Source organism: Rosa rugosa, chromosome 2, assembly GCF_958449725.1.
Source record: "Rosa rugosa chromosome 2, drRosRugo1.1, whole genome shotgun sequence".
Classification (NCBI taxonomy): domain Eukaryota; kingdom Viridiplantae; phylum Streptophyta; class Magnoliopsida; order Rosales; family Rosaceae; genus Rosa; species Rosa rugosa.
In genome coordinates, this window is record NC_084821.1 from 72553022 (window position 1) to 72562756 (window position 9735).

Here is a 9735-nt window from a genome sequence, read left to right on the forward strand (position 1 = left end):
GATAATTATTTTCACTTTTTACTTTGTTTCGATACTTATAGTGACCCTAAAAGTTGACTTTTTGTTTGGGTCAAAATTTGAGAAAATTTCCTTCATGAAAGTCGTAAAGGACGTTAAACCGAGTCTGTGGACATGTGGTAGTCGGAGTTCGTATGCGAAAGTTATGAGCGAAAGATTAAAGTTACTGTTCACGGATACTGTTCATGGTAACTTTCTATATATATGGAAAGTTACTGTGGTAGGTTTCCATTTTCGGAAACCTACCCCCCGAGATTACTCTCTCCTTCCCTCTTTCCCCCGCGTCGGCCCTCTTCCCTTTTCCCCTCGATTCACCGCCGTCCGGCCATCAACCGGTGGGCAACCGGTCACCACGTGATCGCCTCTTCCTCCTCTAGACGCTAGTGCCCTTGGGTTTTGGCGATTTGGCTGAAAAACCCCGAACCGAAGCAAGGAACCTCACGGGGGCAGTTTGAGTTTTTCCGGCGATTCCGCCATTTTCGGCCGTTTCCGACCACCATATTGGGTCAGTAGAGGCGCCCCGAGCCGGTGATCATTTCCCCTAAGGCCTTTGACTCCGATTTGCAGCGTGGAAGGAGAATCAAGGAAAACCCAATTCTAGGGTTTTGAATTTTCTGGAAATTTTTCACCGGCCGAATTGGAGCTCTTCAAGGGTGATGTACCGAGCGATTGCTCTACGAAGGAACTCGTATGCGTGATCACCTGAATAGTACTTTGGCAGGCGAAATTAGTTGAGGTCGGGCGTACATTGGAGTTGAGGCATAGTCAACAGCATGGCTTCTGCGTTTTTATTTGATTTAGGTTTTCCTTGATTACCCTTGTTGTTAGAATTGCTCTGATTACCTAAGGAAATTAATGTTATTTAAGTTGTGATTTGTGTTATGTGATTTTTGGTTGATGTTGATTTGGGGAGCAGGGTGGCTCCAGGAGAATAAGGATGGGGGATTTAGAAGTGTAAATATGCTTTCTACAGGTTTTGGGTAGTCCATTTTTAGGGGAAGTTCCGCCAAATTTTTTGTAGAATTTCTTCTAAGGTGGGCCCTGCAGGGCCACTTCGGATTTTTGGGTGAAATCCGGGGCGGGTCCTGTCAGTTGGTATGAGAGCATTAGATTGTCAGATTCTGTAGACTTGTTTCTATCCTGTTACCTTACACGCTTGATGTTACACAGTACCTCCCGAGTGATGGCCCGACTGCAGCGATTCCCCATCGTTTACTCTTTGGTGCTGATGTATTTATTAAGTGTGTAAGGTGCATGTCTAGATGAGGTTCCTTTCGGTGCTATGTCTCTTGTACGCCGACCTCCTAGGGTTTTAGTTGCATAGTGGATTGTAGGCCTGGCATTTGAGCCCGTGACCCGCAAACCCGCACGGTAAAAGCCCGCACGAACCCGTCCATTTATTAAATTCGTGCTAAAAAAGCCCGCACGCAAAAAGCCCGCAAATTAACGGGCCTTGCGTGCTAAACCCACTGGAACCCATTGGAACCCGTTTACTTCCAAACAAACCCACTTCGACCCTTTCTGTCATTCAGCAACCACAAAAAACGCAACTCTCTCTCTGGAACGCAACCCAATCTGAGCACAGTGAATTCATTTCCGTCACCCAAATCCCAACTCTCTCTCTCTCTCTCTATATCTCTCATCTCTCTCTGCGCGCCCAATTTCTCAAGGTATTGCATGGATCTGTCTTTTGCTTTGGGTTTTCTTCAATTCCTTGCAGTTTTTGTATCTGGGTATTTGCATTTTATAATCTGAAATCTGAGTGTGTTCTGGGTTTGAATGATGGAGTTTTTGTTGTGATAGATTTCTGGGTTTAACGTCATAGATTTCTGGGTTTTAGTTAATTGAACACCCATGCCAGTTTATATGGTTGTTTTTGTGGGTTCTTGCAATGGGCTGATTTGTGTAGAAATTGACGAGAAAGACATGGTGTTATGGAACCCTTGTACTGCTTTGATTCTCATGAACTTTTCTATGATCTCTGTGTGAATAGAAGACTTAAATGCAGTTATCTATCTGAGTCTTTTGAATCCTCTCAATAATTCACATGGATTTGTGATTTTAACATATTTAACTCTGGATGTAATGTTTATCTTCAATATAAACTCAAGTGTTATTTTGGTTTGTTAAATCTTTTGGGTTAAGCTCATTTTCTGTCCTTGTGATTTGAGCTATTCGACTTTGGTCACTGTACCATAACCTAAGGGATGACAGAAGGTCTGAGTGTGATGGAGCTGTTTGCCAAGTGATGGGCACCGTTCTTTCAATGCAGTTACTTCTTTCAAGCTGCTGATTTCTGAAGACTGGAATTGTAAGGCAAGACTGTAATGCTTCTTGTAAGTTGTAACTGGCTATGGGATTTTGACTGTACTGTGCTTGGGGACTGCATGTTTTATACTTAAACAGCTGCTGATACTATAGGGTCTTGTGGATTAGAGAAATTGTAATCTAGTGTGTATCGTTATTTGGATTACTGAGCATTTCCCAACTTTTTACCGAAATAGTTTGTGGCATATAAGTTATCCATTTCAAATTGCCAAAGGCTGATGTCAAGAGAAAATAAATTGAAATCTCGGAACAATGAACTTTAATTTCGAATTTATACATAAGTCTTAACGGATTTTAATGGATTTGGGAAAAAAAATTTATATACATAAGTCTTAACCGGTTCTAGTTGCTTAAAAAAAAAAAAAATTTGTTACGGGTTTTAACGGGTTCCAATGGAAAACCCGCAAACCCGCCGGGTTTAGCCCGCGAAACCCGTTAACTTAACGGGTTTTTACCGGGTCGGCCCGTTAAAAACCCGGCCCGTTAAGAACCCGCACCGTACCCGCACTATACCCGCACGTTGCCAGGCCTAGTGGATTGTTTGCATGTTTTCCACATTTCCCTACTGATGGTAGAGTAAGACTACTCTACAATTTCGAGCTGTGCTACGAAGAATGATTCGGGAAAATGTTGTGGTTATTTCTTCCTTGTCGCCAGTAAGTTTTTTGGAGCAAAGTTTGGGGTGCTAGAACGGAGTTCGATTCCGTGCTTGATGGAGTGAGACGAGCGATTATAGCTTTGGGTCGTCTCTGAATAGTTAGAATCAGAATGATTATTTAAATTGGGACTAATAGTAAAAGTGGTTCTGACTTTCAACCGAGTTTTAGGGGATGCGTCACGTAGACGTGGTTGGTGTTGCGAGCATCATTTTGGAATGATACCATGCAATTCACAAGGGAAACCGGATTGAAAATTCCTCCATTTGGACACCAAGGGCTATTGACCTGACCATGACTTGTGGACATAGTTTTGTTCAAGTGAAGGAAATTGTTTTTTTTGTGGCTCTTTGTGTTATGCATTGGTTTTCTTAAGTTTTGGATCGTAGTGAGTATGGAGATGGACAGAAGTGAGTTTTGAAGTCGTTTTGTGTTTTAAGTTTAAGTAGGCGGGACGCTTAAAGTTTTTCAATGGAGTTTGGTTTTGATCGGTAAAATTGGGAGGATTAGAATCGACTCTTTGTAAGTGATATTGTACAAGTGTGTGTCTTTGGTTAATCAATTTCGGTGAAATGGTTTAACACAACTTCGGGAATTGACGGTAGTGACACTGTTGGGTATCCATAGTGGTTCAAACGAATTACTATGTGATATGGAGTTAGATTTGAATTCTGAATCATGGAGTCATAGGAATTGAAATGTAGTAAGTTCTTGATGGAACAATTGATAGATTGAATGGTTGAGATTTTGTAAGAGTGGTAAGGACGTGGATTTTCCCAGCTAATTCAGGAAGTATTTCAGGTCATAGTTTGACCAGAGTTCTAAGTTATATTTTGAGTCAAACCCCTTATGGGTTGAACTTGGAATTTGATTGTTAGGTGGTGGGACCACTTTCAGATCTTGGTATCGCAGGAGGTGATACGAGATGTTGGACGAGTGTCCTTCATCCTAAAACTGGTGTTGTTTGTCAGGGAAGGATGAATCGTGTAGCGAAATTTGGAAGTTGGAACCGATTAAAAATACAAAAAGGGAGTTTTGAGGTTTTGAAAGGTTTCAGGAATCAAGGACATTCGGCTCGTCTTCCGACGATTTCAATCACTTTTATCGCGCATGAAGGTACTATTAGGTGTCATTGGATATCCATTTGGGTGAAATCATTGAACTTGGGATCAAGAAATAGTCATAGTGACGCCACTGGGTGTCCATACAAATTCAAGTGGAAGTACTATGTGTTGTGGTTATTATCTTAGTTTAAAATCTTTGAGTTATGGCGAAGGTTTGGTAGTAGTTTCCTTGCGGGGCGACGCTAGTCAACAAGTTTCGGGATTCTGGTAGCTTTCAATGATGGATTTCTCGATAAGTTTTTCGGGACTATGAAATAATTTCTTTCTTTCTTGTGGATTACGTCGTTGCTTCAATAGCTCTTTTTCTTAATTCACGAGTTGATTTTCTTCCCTGCAGTTTTTGGGGTGCTTTACGTTCACGTAACACGATGCGCCTTTGCTTACTTATCAAACCATTTACAGGTTGCTTCGAACATAAGGTTTTCAGTCACGAATGGAGGTAAACTTTTCTTTTGGGATGTTTGAGTTTGGTGGGGTTGCTATGGAATCGATCAAATTATTATGACTGGCAAGGTTTCAGTTTGAGAATCATTCATTTCAAGTATTGAGTTTCTAATCTAGTTGGTCAACTCTTGGATCACATTTGGAACATCTACTAGTGTTGTGGGAGACATCGTAGTCCTTAAAAGGGGGTGCATACAAGGTTTGAGAAAATTTTCCCCAATGTCGTATCTGTAATGAAATTGTCATGAGGTTTTGTCAGACGGTTGGAGATGTTTCTACTTGGGACTAGTGAAGTAGTTATAAGAGAAAGTTTTCCCTAACTGATTAAGAAAGCTATTTTATTTTGGACTGATCAAATTCGAGTCTAGTATCTGATAATTCAGATTGTGGTGCTCTCGGTAGTCAGAATTACTTGAGTATATGAATTAAGATTAACATTTGGGGGCAATAGAGATCAACGAGAACGACATGGATTCAGCTAGATTTCAGATCTATGACTATTAAAGAAGTGTAGCCTCAGCTAAGAACAATTTGAGTGTGATGCATCTTCTTCCGGATATATTCGCTGAGTTGGAGTAGAGTTAGTAGTTATAATTCTTGCTTGCACTGGATTTCTGAGGACGTGGTACATGACATGGTAGTTAAGTGAGTACTAACTTGTGAGAATTATTAGCAGCTTTGATCGGAGGCATTGGTAAATAGTAAAGTTTCTTGTGACACATTTGATTTAGAAAAGTTTTCCACATTATCGTACTTATAAAAGTTTTTGAGGAAGCTGTTATATGTGTGGCCAGTAAGGTAGCTATCAGATGAGTTTTCCTAGTCGACTCAAAATGTCATCTCAAGGCTGGATCAATGATTTTTAGGCAGGTATCAGAGTAGCGCAGCGGAAGTGTAGTGGCCCCATGACCTACATGATTAAGAACTTATAGGTTCGTTCGAGGCTGACCTTTATTATGCTTAACAACTAAGGGACTTTTACGTAAATGACATTCGATTACAAATTTAAGCACAAACAACTCAGGGAGGAAGTGTTGTTTTGTGGTAGCTAAGGAAGTTATTTGTCCTGGAAATTGCCGATTAGCAATGACTCTCTTGTGTTTATCATAATGTTGTTGGTGATCGGGTTGAATCTTCACCGAACGATTTTTATGAAAAGTTACGAATGCTATATTTTTTAACAGAGTGGTTCGTGACGTCAATATCAGGTGTCGTCTGAGCTAACCATTGAAATGAATTTTTCGCTTACACTGGAATTCATGTGCTTGCAAGTTTATGGTGCAACATGGTTCAGCTAGTCAAGTGATTTGACTTTGGACATTGATAATTTTGGATTATAAGCATGTCTTCATTGCTTTTGTAGTGGGGGATCATAAGAGTTTCTGTTGGTTGTTGATTTGAGGTTACGAAAAGGAAAGCTTAATCTAAGGAATAGTTGATAAGTATTGAGATTGTGGTATTTTGAATCAATTAGCGTGCTTTTTCTTTTCTAACCGGCTTGAAATTTCGAGGGCGAAATTTTTATAAGGAGGGGAGAATGTAACGCCCCGTATCTTAATTCACCCGTTTACTAGTCATTAGGACGGTAAACGATAACTATTTTCACTTTTTACTTTGTTTCGATACTTTTAGTGACCCTAAAAGTTGACTTTTTGTTTGGGTCAAAATTTGAGAAAATTTCCTTCATGACAGTCTTAAAGGACGTTAAACCGAGTCCGTGGACATATGGTACACTTAAATCGGAGTTCGTATGCGAAAGTTATGGGCGAAAGATTAAAGTTACTGTTCACGGATACTATTCATGGTAACTTTCTATATATATGGAAAGTTACTGTGGTAAGTTTCCATTTTCGGAAACCTACCCCCCGAGATTACTATTTCCTTCCCTCTCTCCCCCGCGTCGGCCCTCTTCCCTTTTCCCCTCAATTCACCGCCGTCCGGCCATCAACCGGTGGGCAACCGGCCACCACGTGATCGCCTCTTCCTCCTCTAGACGCTAGTGCCCTTGGGTTTAGGCGATTTGGCCGGAAAACCCCGAACCGAAGCAAGGAACCTCACGGGGGCAGTTTGAGTTTTTCCGGCGATTCCGCCATTTTCGGCCGTTTCCGACCACCATATTGGGTCAGTAGAGGCGCCCCGAGCCGGTGATCATTTCCCCTAAGGCCTTTGACTCCGATTTGCAGCGTGGAAGGAGAATCAAGGAAAACCCAATTCTAGGGTTTTGAATTTTCTGGAAATTTTTCACCGGCCGAATTGGAGCTCTTCAAGGGTGATGTACCGAGCGATTGCTCTACGAAGGAACTCGTATGCGTGATCACCTGAATAGTACTTTGGCAGGCGAAATTAGTTGAGGTCGGGCGTACATTGGAGTTGAGGCATAGTCAACAGCATGGCTTCCGCGTTTTTATTTGATTTAGGTTTTCCTTGATTACCCTTGCTGTTAGAATTGCTCTGATTACCTAAGGAAATTAATGTTATTTAAGTTGTGATTTGTGTTATGTGATTTTTGGTTGATGTTGATTTGGGGAGCAGGGTGGCTCCAGGAGAATAAGGATGGGGGATTTAGAAGTGTAAATATGCTTTCTACAGGTTTTGGGTAGTCCATTTTTAGGAGAAGTTCTGCCAAATTTTTTGTAGAATTTCTTCTAAGGTGGGCCCCGCAGGGCCACTTCGGATTTTAGAGTGAAATCTGGGGCGGGTCCTGTCACATGCCATTACTATTGATTGGCGATTGACATGCTTCTAATTAGCGATTGACACATTCGTAATTGTATGAGTGATTGATGTTTTACCTTTTGTACACAAGATGGAAGATAGCTCATTCTCTGTGTCCAAACTCTCTCTCTCTCTCTCTCTCTAAAAAACTTTTCTGTTTTACAACACACATTTAATTCTCGATCAAAAGAAACTATTTTCAAATATTTATTTTTAGAAGTTTAATTTTTTTTTTCTTTGAACGAGAAAATATAATTACAAACTAGATCCCCTGATTTTATACAAGCTCTGATTAAAACATAACAAGGATTGAGCATGGCAACAGAAATTATTGCACCATTCATAATTTTGGAAGATGCTTTGATCTATACATGCAAAATAGTCGGCCACCATATTAACTTTTATAAACGCGTGAAGGAAGGAAATGGTGGTAAAATTGATAAAAATCTTAACTTTATCTCTTAAAGAGTCACTATTAGTCTCTCTTGCATGACATGGGCATGACTATCATTAGTCTCATTAGACATGGATACCGTTAGCCTCACTAGACATGATACGTTAACCTCTCTAGATATGAACATTGTTCGTCTTAATATATGGACGCGAGCATGCCCACCGTTAGCCTCACATCTCTTACCCACCGTAAATGATTTACTTCTTATTCACCGTAGACTTCACCGCAGAAACAAAAAGACAAAAGAAAATAGTAATTTGGTCCCGCTGATGAGGGTGTTAAACTAGACATTAGAGTGCAGCGTCGAGAGGGCCGCTTAACGAAAGATTCCAATGAAGTGCCAATGGCCCTCCTCCCTCTTCTACTACTAGCTATGACGGAAGTTACGTAGTCGTAGTCTTGAATTGGACCCTCAATTTTATTTGATTCTTACAAACAGAAATAGGAGTAAGGTAGGTATAATTGACTGGCTAGTAGAGGAGGAGAATTGTAGCCCCTAAATTTGGCGGGAAGTGTAACAGATTTTAAGACTTGTTTTTCTTGCCTATCATGGGACCTCATCTGCAGTCCTTTTATCTGAGGAAGCTTCCCTCCTACTTTCATACATGACCGATGACCGCAAGTTATCATATATATGAGTATGAAAGATAAATGGTTTGTGATCGATGTCACCATCTACCAACCCCACACCAATCATCATTAAGGGAACCGTGGTCGACGGTGGTGCCGACTTGCCCATCTCTCATCGGATCGACCGTTCTCGACTGGCACAGCTAGCACGGTTCCCATATATGGTCTAGATCTAAAGAGATGGATGATCAATGCATGACAATGTGACATGACCCTGCAATCTACACCTACAAAGAAATCATTTTTTGTTGCTACTGCTCGATCACTGCTAGGTGATACAAGAACATGATGATCATCCATGCATAAATTTACACTTTCACACCAGCCTCTAGCTTAATTTGAAAACACTTGATGGAACTATATAGATAATTGGATCAAACAACACAAGATTTGCTAACGCAGTGTAAACCTCTCCACTGAGAAAACTTCACTGCGAGGCTTGTAACGTAGCCTACACGATAATCAAATCCACTATTTAGGGAAAAGAATACAGTTTACAAGTAGTGATATTGAGCACAATCACTTTACTAGCTTCAAGCTAACTTGTCTACAATTGAAAGACCTACACTACACACTCAGATGACTTAATGTAGACTTTACTCGATCGATCTTCCCTTCTACTCCTTGTATTAGGAACTCACTGATCTCAAGTATGATGTATGAGATGAATGCAGTGAGCAAGCAAAGTAAATAACAATCAAAGAGAGTTTTTGCATAAAACAGTTTGTGAGGACTATGCAACACACAATGAACAACACTTAGATCAAAAACTCTAATCTCTGAAACCAGTTTCAAAACCTTTTATAGGAGGACAAGACTCCCCCTTTCTCAAATCTCTTTAACCACAGAATAAGATAAACAAGGAAAGAATTTCAAAACTGATTTCGATATGCAATCAATCTTCGCTAACTATATGCAATCACAATCTTTATCTGATATGAGTTATGAAAACGTTTTTAATACAGATAAGATCTCCAAATCAATTTAAAGAAAAGCATAGCAATCTAGATCCACGATCCATGCAGATATGAATGAAATGCAAACTACCTTTATCATGAGATCAGTGAATCTGATTCTTGGCTTTCGGATATGATCCTTCAATCTCCATGGAGCACCGGGAAAGTAGGAGAGAAATATTCTCCTAATCTTTTGCGAACTCAGATTTCCTAGTGGCTCTGGGAGACTATATATGTGTTGAATGGGAATATCCCAATATACTTACAATCTCCCCCTTTGGGCATTCCCATTCAACAGACAAATTTTTCTTCTTTTATCTTGCAGATCAGTCCTCACATATAAACACTAATCATATAAAAACTTCAAAAGTTATACCTAGAAGTTTTACTTGGATCAAAGGAATTAGTTT